Source organism: Vidua chalybeata, chromosome 6 (genome assembly GCF_026979565.1).
Source record: "Vidua chalybeata isolate OUT-0048 chromosome 6, bVidCha1 merged haplotype, whole genome shotgun sequence".
NCBI lineage: Eukaryota > Metazoa > Chordata > Aves > Passeriformes > Viduidae > Vidua > Vidua chalybeata.
Genome location: NC_071535.1, coordinates 11,203,840 through 11,213,060, shown reverse-complemented (window position 1 = coordinate 11,213,060; position 9,221 = coordinate 11,203,840). Strand labels below are relative to the sequence as shown.

Below are 9,221 nucleotides of genomic sequence, written 5' to 3'. Positions count from 1 at the left end.
TAACAAAACCATGTTAGTTAAAATGGGGAAAATAGCTTTGTTGGTATTAGCTTAATAGGCTTCCTGTAAGGAGTCAATGGGCCCTTAATTTTCTGTTATTAGTACTGTGCTTAAAGAACCTTTAATCATCTTTTTACAACCCAGACATATGACCACCATATAACCCCAGGCATATAAAGAGCAGGGACACTGCAGATTCAGGACTAACTCTGCTCTCAAACTGGCAAACTAGTTTTGGCCACTAGCTTGCAGGGGAGGGAGCAAATCCAGCCCTTGGCATGAAAATGTCTTATTCAGGTAATCAGGGTCAGTTGCTCCCATGCAGCTGTCAAAATCTGTGGACAGTTAACCACCTCTCTTGTCCTGAGCATGTTATGATCAACTACATTTCTGAAAAAAAACGATTATTGGATTGAACAGGTCTCATCCAGCTAGTTCAGCTACTTACTGCTGAAGGTTGTTGATGTGCGACCTGTGATGAACCCTGAGGAAAACACAGAATCTCAAACACAAAACTCTGTTGAGAAAATCCCTTTCATGTAAGGGGATCACTCTAAAGCAAAAGTCCTTTTCCTTTTGTATATTAGAAAAGATTTGGCAGATATGTATTATATTGTAAACTTGGTTTCTCCCTACCCTGCACAGCACTGCACCAGTCTTTCAACTATAGCACATTCCTACCCAGTGAAGCAAGAAGACAGAAACATAATTATTATTTTCTTTACTTTTCAGGCAAGGATCGTATACAGGGAGAAAAGAGAAGAAGACAGGACAATGTCAATATGACTAAGAATTTTAAACAGATCAGTCACAGTTCTGAGTATTCTTTCTGCAAAACCACCACCGAAACACAAGGACCAATTCTTGGTAATCCAAGTTGTTTTCCCAGACAGCATATCACTGGTAAAAACTGTCACACTTCCTGCCAGTCTCCTCAGATTTTGGATGATGTTCAGAGATTGAACCCTCTGGACTACAGATATCAACAGGAAGAAATCCCATTTTGCAGTTTTCCTCCTATTTGCCTTCTCTGCAATTAAATGTCTTCTGCTACTTAGTCTCTTCTCTACCTCCAGAACATTCATTTTCCTGCTTCAGCAGATCCAGTGTTCAGATGTTCTAAAGAAAGAAGTTAAGACCTCTAAACCCCTCCAAATTTCTCTATTGTACTGTTTGATGACAAGGAAAACAAGTTTTGACACTACGGGTGTTTTTCATTATGATGGGGAGAAAAGACCTGAAACTACATTTCCCAATAGGCATGACAGATTGGTTATGATGGTGCAGAAGACTGTCACTAGCTGGCCACTACATTATTGTACTCATGTCATAATAATCATTATTACAAGTGGATCAAAAATAAATCACCTGAAAACTAACTAAATAAAAAAAAACCTTCACACCTCAAAAGCCAAATCAAAACCAGCAGAAGTAATACCATATTCCAGCAGCCTTACTTTCTATGAATACATTTTATGCTTAATATTCCATTTCCAGATTTATTTTTTACTTAGTTGCTATATTCACTTGCAACTGAAGAATGGGAAATAATCCTTCAATCCTTCTTAAAGTCTAAAATCAATTGTGCAGCTTTGCTTTTAAGCTTATATTTGGCTTTGGAGGGAAAAAAAATCAAAATACCACAGTGTTTTCTTCAATCTTTTCATTAATTTCACAGCATTTCTAAAAAAATGCAAGCTACATATCAAAACTTTCAATTACAAAGTTCCATCTTGGGATCTGGAAGAGTCTGCTGTTAATATTCACTGCAATTAGAATTCTTCATTGTGCAGTGGAATCTGTATTCAATGGCTCAGTTAGAAAGCACTTTTTACGTAGACTGAGGCAAAATTTTCATTAAGTATTTGATAGTCAGAGGAAAATGGTTTTTTAATTAAGCAATACATATAAAATTTCACAAACTTCTTTGACAGCAGATGAAATTCACCTTGTGCATCCTTGACCAAATCTGAAGTAAATCAGTTGATATCAATGGAATGAAACTGATGTCAAAACACTTGGGGCAGTCCTACCTCTTTTGAAATTAGTTGCAAAACTCCCAACAACTTCAGATCCCACACATGTAGCTCACAGACACAGTGCTGCTCTTGGTTGGCCTACTAACCCTTGTGACTTCACACACGCTACATTTCCCCTTCCAGTCTCTGAGGAAAACCCTCTGTCTGTTGAAGGTTCCTGGCCTAAGGTATCTTTTTCTTTGTTTACTGTCTGGCTGCATAGATGTCTGGCACAGATTTCAAAGTACAGTAGCTCAAAAATATGCTCTGTGCATATGTGCATAAACTCTGTAGTGGATTGCATCACACATCCTGCATCTGAAACTAAAAACCTTTACCTGGTTCTCTCAGCTATTTGTGGTTTACAAAGCAGGTAATAAAATGCAGCTGTATCAGTAACACACCTCAGTAGTTTAACATCATTGATTAAAGTGGATTTATTCCAGAATTACCTCAAGTAAATGAGTTCATTATATTTTTCTTTATGTGTGCAAGAAAAAAATCCAAAATACTCTGAGTTGAGCACTGTTCACCTAATCCAGTTTCAATCTGTGCCAACATTCACAGTACATACAAGAAATTCTATACTCTACAGTTACTGAATTACATTTCTTACAGTTTTGCAAAGCTTGGCACAGTCAAATGCTCCAAATAAATTCAAAAGTACATTTAAAAAGTAGCAACTTAGTATCAACAAAACAAATCCCTCAGATCAATAAGAAAACTGTTCTCAGAGCTTCCAAGGAGGTTGCTTAATGTATTGGAGTGGATTGCACTGAACTTGCTGAAGTCAAGCATTTAAGCAATATTTAGTTTACATAACTTAGTGATACAGAATCAGAATTAAACTTCCCAAATGAATGAAGGCAGCAATGGGAAAGCAGCAAGTTAGATTCCAGCCCACCCTTTATATATCCTTTTATATATATGGCATAAATATATAATTGTATATCTATGTCCAGCTTCAGTGAAACATTGTAATCACTCCTGCCACTGCTGTCCTGGATTCAGCTTGGGATAGAGTTCATTTTCTTCCTGGTAGCTGGTGCAGTGATGTTTAGGTTCAGTATGAGAATTATGCTGATAACACAGATGGTTTAGCTGTTGCTGAGCAGTGCCCACCTGAAGTCAAGGACTTTTCAGTTTCATATGCCCTGCCAGTGAGGAGGTATACAAGAAGCTGGGAAGGGCATGGCCAGGACACATGAAGCAAACTGGTCAAAGGGATATTCCATAGCATACAAGGCCATGCCCAGTATATAAACCAGCAGAGCTGGCCAGGAAGGGCTGGTCATTGGTCAGCGAGTGGTGAGCAATTGTATTGTGCATCACTTGTTTCTTTTGAATTTTATTATTATTATTATTATTATTATTATTATTATTATTATTTACTTTTTTTCAGTTATTAAAGTGTTCTTTTCTCAGCCCTTGGCTTTTATCTTTTTCCAATTTCTCCATCCCACCAGAGGGGGAAATTAATGCAGGGAAAATTACTGAGGGGAAAGTCAGGTCCACGATACTTAGCTGCCAGCTGGGATTAAACCACAAAACAACCCCAACAGCCACAACAACCACAAATTTATTTTTCCTTAAATATGAAAAAAAAAAAAAAACTTTTAATATTTAATTGTTGATTTTGTACTGCAGTTTACCATTGCTTACATACCAGCCTTTCTAAAAAGGCTGATGCAGCCATGGCACAACAGCAGAACTGGAGTCACAGTGAATCCTAAGTTGTGATAGACTATTGGTACAGGTGTCTCTTCTCAGACCTTGAACTTCTCACACATCATGGATCTTGTCAATTTAGACACAGAGGCAAGTTCTAGACTTTTTATTCCAGGAAAAACAGGACAAACAGAGAAAGTACAAGGTCCTGGGAGGATTAATCAACTCCCAACTCCTCCTTTACTCTGGACAGTATGTGCTGGCCTAACAGGAAAAATCTGACCAACAAGACTGAAATCTGGCTTTTACCCACTCCCAGTGAAAGCAAAACCATTATGCAGTCTAAATAGAGGAATAAATTTCTTTCAAGTCAATTAACAGCCTTGATTTTAAAGCATCACCACATCATAGGTTATAATTACTATTACTCAAAGAAAGGCAAAAATCTGGTAACTCTTACAGAATAGCTGGGGTTGGGAGAGACCTCTAGAGATTATCTAGTCCATCCCTGCTGCTAAAGCACCTATGGCAGGCTGCACAGAACCATGTCCAGGCAAATTTTCAATACCTCCAGAGAAGGAGAGTCCCTGTGGACTCTGGACAGTCTATTTCAGTGGTGTCACTGACACAGCAAAGCTTTCCTCATTTAAAATTGAACTCCCCCAGTTTCACTTTTTGCCAATTGTCTCTTGTCCTGTCACTGGGCATCAGTGAAAAGTCTGGCCCCATCCTCTTGGCATCCACACTTAAGATATTTGTATGCACTAAGATCCCCTCGTCTCTTGTCGAGGCTGAACAGGCCCAGGTTCCTCAGCCTTTCCTCACAGAGATGCTTCAGAGCACCCTCATCATCTTTATTGCCCTCTGCTGAACCCACTGGACCCATGCCAGTAGTTCCTTGTATTTCTTGAACAGAGGAACCCAGAACTGGGCACAGCACTCCAGATGTGCCTCACCAGGACCAAGCAGAGGGGCAGGATCACCTCCCTTGACCTGTTTGCAATGCTCTCCTTAATGCACCCCAGGATACCATTGGCCTTCTTGGCCCCCAGGGCACACTGCTGGCTCATGGACCTTGTTGTCTACCAGGACCCCCAGGTCCTTCTCCTCAGAGCTGCTTCCCAGCAGGTCAGCCCCCAGCCTGTGCTGGTACAGCAGGTTATTCCTCTCCAGTGGCAGACCCTGCATTTGCCTTTGATGAACTTCACCAGGTTCCTCTCCACACAAGTCTCCAGCCTATCCAGGTTTTGCTGGATGGCAGCACAGCTCTCTGGGGCACCAGCCACTCCCCCCAGTTTTGCAGTACTGGCAAACTTACTGAGGCTGCACTCTGTCCCTTCATCCAGGGCACTGATGAGTAAGATGAATGAGACAGGACCCAGTGCCAGTCCCTGGGTAACACCACAGGCTACAGGCCTCCAGCTGGACTCTGTGCTGCTGATCACAAAACTCTGAGCTCTGGCATGCATTCAGTTCTCAGTCTACCTAACTGCCCACTCATTCAACCCACACTTCCTGAGCTTGTCCATGAGGATGTCACGCAAAACAGTGTTAAAAGCTTTGCTGAAGTCAAGGTAGACGACATCCATCGCTCTCCTCTCATCTACCCAGCCAGTTAGTCCATCCTAGAAGCCTATCACATAGGGCAAGCATGATTTCCCCCTGGTGAATCCATGCTGACTGCACCTGACAACTTTCTTCACTCCAACATGCTTAGAGTTGTTCCATCCATAAAATAAGTTGTTCCATCCCCTCTCCAGAGATGGAGGTGAGGCTGACTTGTCACCCTGTTTTTTTAGGAGTTTTAAAGTTCTTTTTAAAGTTTTTTATACCTTTTGATGTTTACATATTTCCACTAGAGTTTCTCACGCACTGTTCATGTAAATAATAATTGTTTTGTATTTTTCTTTGTGGGAGGAGAGAACTGAACTGAATTGACCAGTGTAGCTGGAGAGGTGGCAATTTCATCCTCCAATCCACTGTCACTTTTAGAATTCTATATATTGTGAGGTCAGAAATAAAATTTCCTTCTGTTTTTCTTTTGCATCTTAGAGTGAGTGCATGAGTTATTTCATGTTGTAGTGCAACATTGACTGGCCTTCAGTTTCCTGGATCCTCTTTCTTGCCATTTTTGAAGACTGGAGTGACATTGACTTTCTTCCAATCCTCACATGTTTCTCCTGTGCTCTATGACCTTGGAGAGTGGCCTGATCTCAGGTACCTCTTCTATTCTCCATCACCATGGAGAGTGCCTTAGCAATAACATCTGGCAGCTCCCTCACCCCTGGTGGGTGCATCCCACAGGGGTCCCTGGATTTGCAGGTGTCATGTTTGCCTAAATGATCTAACCTGATCCTGCTCAACCAAGGGAAAGTCTTCCTTGCTCCAGACTTTCTCTCTTGCTTCCATGGTTTGGGAGTCCTGAGAGCTGGCCTCAGCAGCAAAGACTGAAGCAAACAAGACATTCAGTAACTCCACATACTCTGTATCCTTCATCACCACAGCACCCACCCCATCCAGCAGCAGACCCACATTTTCCCTAGCGTTCCTTGTGCTACTGATGTACTTGAAGAAGCCCTTCTCATTGTTCTTGACATCTCTTGCCAGATTTGATTCCAAATGGACCTTTCATAATCTCTACTACACATCTGAAGTTGGAGAGAAACACAGTACATGTTTGTGAGTGGACAAGCATGGATTTCTGCAGGTGAAAGGGTTAAGCATGTTCAGTTTCCCATATTTCTTGATCAGCTGATCCTAGAGAGGAGCTCTAAAGCCTGCAGTCCAATTCTAGCTTCAAAACATTGCCAGTTTGCCCTCGCTGCTTGGCAAGAAACAGCAAAATTGTGTTAACAGTTTCTTTCAAGAATACATGTTAGTAAGTGCCAAATGACAGTTGTAATGACCCTGATGCATTTCTCTCCTCAGGGCTTTTTTGTTTAGAAGCTGGTTGCCGCCCACGAAGAAAAAGATCATTCTTTGTCATGAACTCTCCCATCACCCTGAGCTTTCTCCACTGCCACCAGCACTATACCTAGTGAGAGTAATGTAAGAAAACACCTCCTGTTTAACAAAGAGCTACTCCCACATGGGATTATAAACACCATTAAAGGCCTGCTAAAATTCAAGGAGTCTTTCCATCAGTTTTAACAGGCTCTTGGTCAGGTCTTGAGAGTCTATTTTTATGAAATCACTCATTTCTTCCCTTGTTTATGTAAAGAACCTTTTTTTAAAATCCATGCAGAAAGACTCTATTTGGACTTGTATCAGGGCAATGGTTTAATCATAAGTTAAATTAAGAAGTGTCACTGTCTGCAGCCAAAAGAAAGACGCTAAGTCTGACACGGCACCTGTGCACTGCTTCTCAGGCTGAGCATTGACCTTGGTTGACAGGAACATGTGCCTGAGAAATGCACCCAAGGGGAAACTCATCACAACATGAACAATCACAGTAGAATGATAAACACCCACACTGCACAAGAAAGCTGCCAAACCCTCACAGCAGCCAGGACTCTAAGTGCATCTGGAAGGAGGTGTACTGAAAGAATATGTGTGTATACACAAGTATGTACATATGTGCTTGCACACACTCTCTTGCCCCACTTTGTGCCTAGAGTACCATGTTTCATTATGTAATAAAATGCAGGCATAAAAATACCTTTCTGCTCCCTTATGACAGAGACAACTAGAATTATTTAGGTTCCCCACATGCAATCACAGCAGAAGGTTATGATGTCTTGCAGTGATTTAATCATACTGATCCATTCACATACATTTTTCTCCTTAACAAGATAACTGATGTGTTTAGCTTTGAGCAGCTTAACTTTTCTTTTAATAATTTATGATTACATGCTCCCACAAGATCATCAAAGCTGTGAGAAGGCCATAAAAACACATTCAGTAAGAAATTAGTCTGTGTTTCCTCTTAACTAATGGAAGAAACAATGGTTTTAAATGTTGCATGGATGATTTTCTTGCACATGTGGTCTTACGCAAGAACCCTGCTGTAAAAGTCTAAGGTTGGCAGGCATCAAGGATGAACTGAAGAGCCAAAAGAGTCTTTATGGGCTCAAATCTCTTCACCCACACAGGTACTTGCACAAGCAGAACTCAATGCATTCATGCAAAGATCACTTAAACCATGAAAGATCAGGTGCATTCAGTGTTCACACTGTCAGAATACGCCTTTCTGAAAGTGAAATGCAGAAATGGCCTGCTGTGCCAATGAAGACTGAAAACAATTCTTGCTTTCATCTATCATCTTTCATCTAAAATATTTGCTGTCTCCTGCCACATGCAGCTCTCCACAGACCAAGAGTAATGAGGGCAATAAAAAAAGTTGAAGGTGCTTAGTTCTTCGGCATGAGAAGTATATTTGTAGCAACACAAGCAAGAATGCAAGAAATCCATTTTTTCTGTACCTTTATGTCAATCACAGGAGATCTGTATCACTCTTTTAAGGAGGAGACTTGGAAAAGAGTTGCACCTCTGGTAAAATGCATGGATATTCAGGGCTTAAGCATAGGTGTAACTGCAATCTGCCTGTAAGAATGTCTGATAAACTTCAATTTGGAATGCCAAATCTGACACCTTTTAGGTAGCTTTCACATTGCAAATGCCAACTCTGCTTAAGATGTGTGAAAACCTTGATGTGGCTAGAAAAAGCTGTAGATCAGCTCAAGCAGCAGATCCTGCAGGGTGCTGAGCCACTAAAGTCCCTTCACAATCACTGGTGGAGTGCATTCTTCCTGCTCTTGCCCACATGTGTGCATTGCAGCATTTAGTCACATAAATATGGGAAGAAACAGTGCATGATTTTGTTTTTGTTTCAAAGACTGTGCCTGCAGCCTTGCCAGAGCCAGATGCTGTAACTCCGCAGAGCTGCTATTCTGCAAGATGGGCCAGAATCTTCCAGTCGCTGGGTGTGGTGGGTGCGAGGTCGCCTCATTAGCATTGTTTGAAGCTGCGTGGGTAGTTTCCATTGTGGTCTAGCAGCCATGCAGGACACACCCAAAGAAGCTGGGTGAACTGCATGCAGGAATTAGCCCACGCTAAATTCCACACTTCCAAATTCCACAGCTGGATTGCTACCCCTACTCCAGCAAGTTAGTTGAAAGCCTGGTGGGTACATCTCCAGAGACAAGAGATGGGTGAAATATTGAAACAGGAGGCCCTTCTTTCTACATCCTACAGCACTTGAAATAAAGATGAGTTTAGTAGTAGGAGGCAGATCTGTTCAAGAGAGTACCCCAAAGAGAGAAAACATCAAATTTTCATGGTTTCAGTCACCTAAGCTTGAAGTTCTGGAAACCCTGAGTGTAAAAGGAGTAACTTCCTACTAATAGTACAGAAAACATGGAAATCCCAGTATTTTCCAGACTTTCTGATTGCTGAACAGTAAGAACAGATTGCCAGCTGGGAGCTTGGAAGCCCTGCAACAGACTTCCAGTCAGCCCACAGAGCAGGGCTGCCAGAGCACCACTGATAGCGTCTAGCTCTGCAACTACTCTACAGAGCTGATAGTCAGAGTCACCT

General features: G+C 41.6%; 1 long non-coding RNA gene across 1 annotated transcript; it reads left to right on the top strand.

Annotated features, from left to right (window-relative positions):
* Positions 1-5,953: 5,953 nt before the first annotated feature.
* LOC128790182 (uncharacterized) lies at positions 5,954-6,814 on the top strand. The gene is made up of 3 exons (XR_008431650.1): positions 5,954-6,171; positions 6,294-6,393; positions 6,615-6,814. It is a non-coding gene; the product is annotated as an uncharacterized LOC128790182 (long non-coding RNA).
* Positions 6,815-9,221: the final 2,407 nt, after the last annotated feature.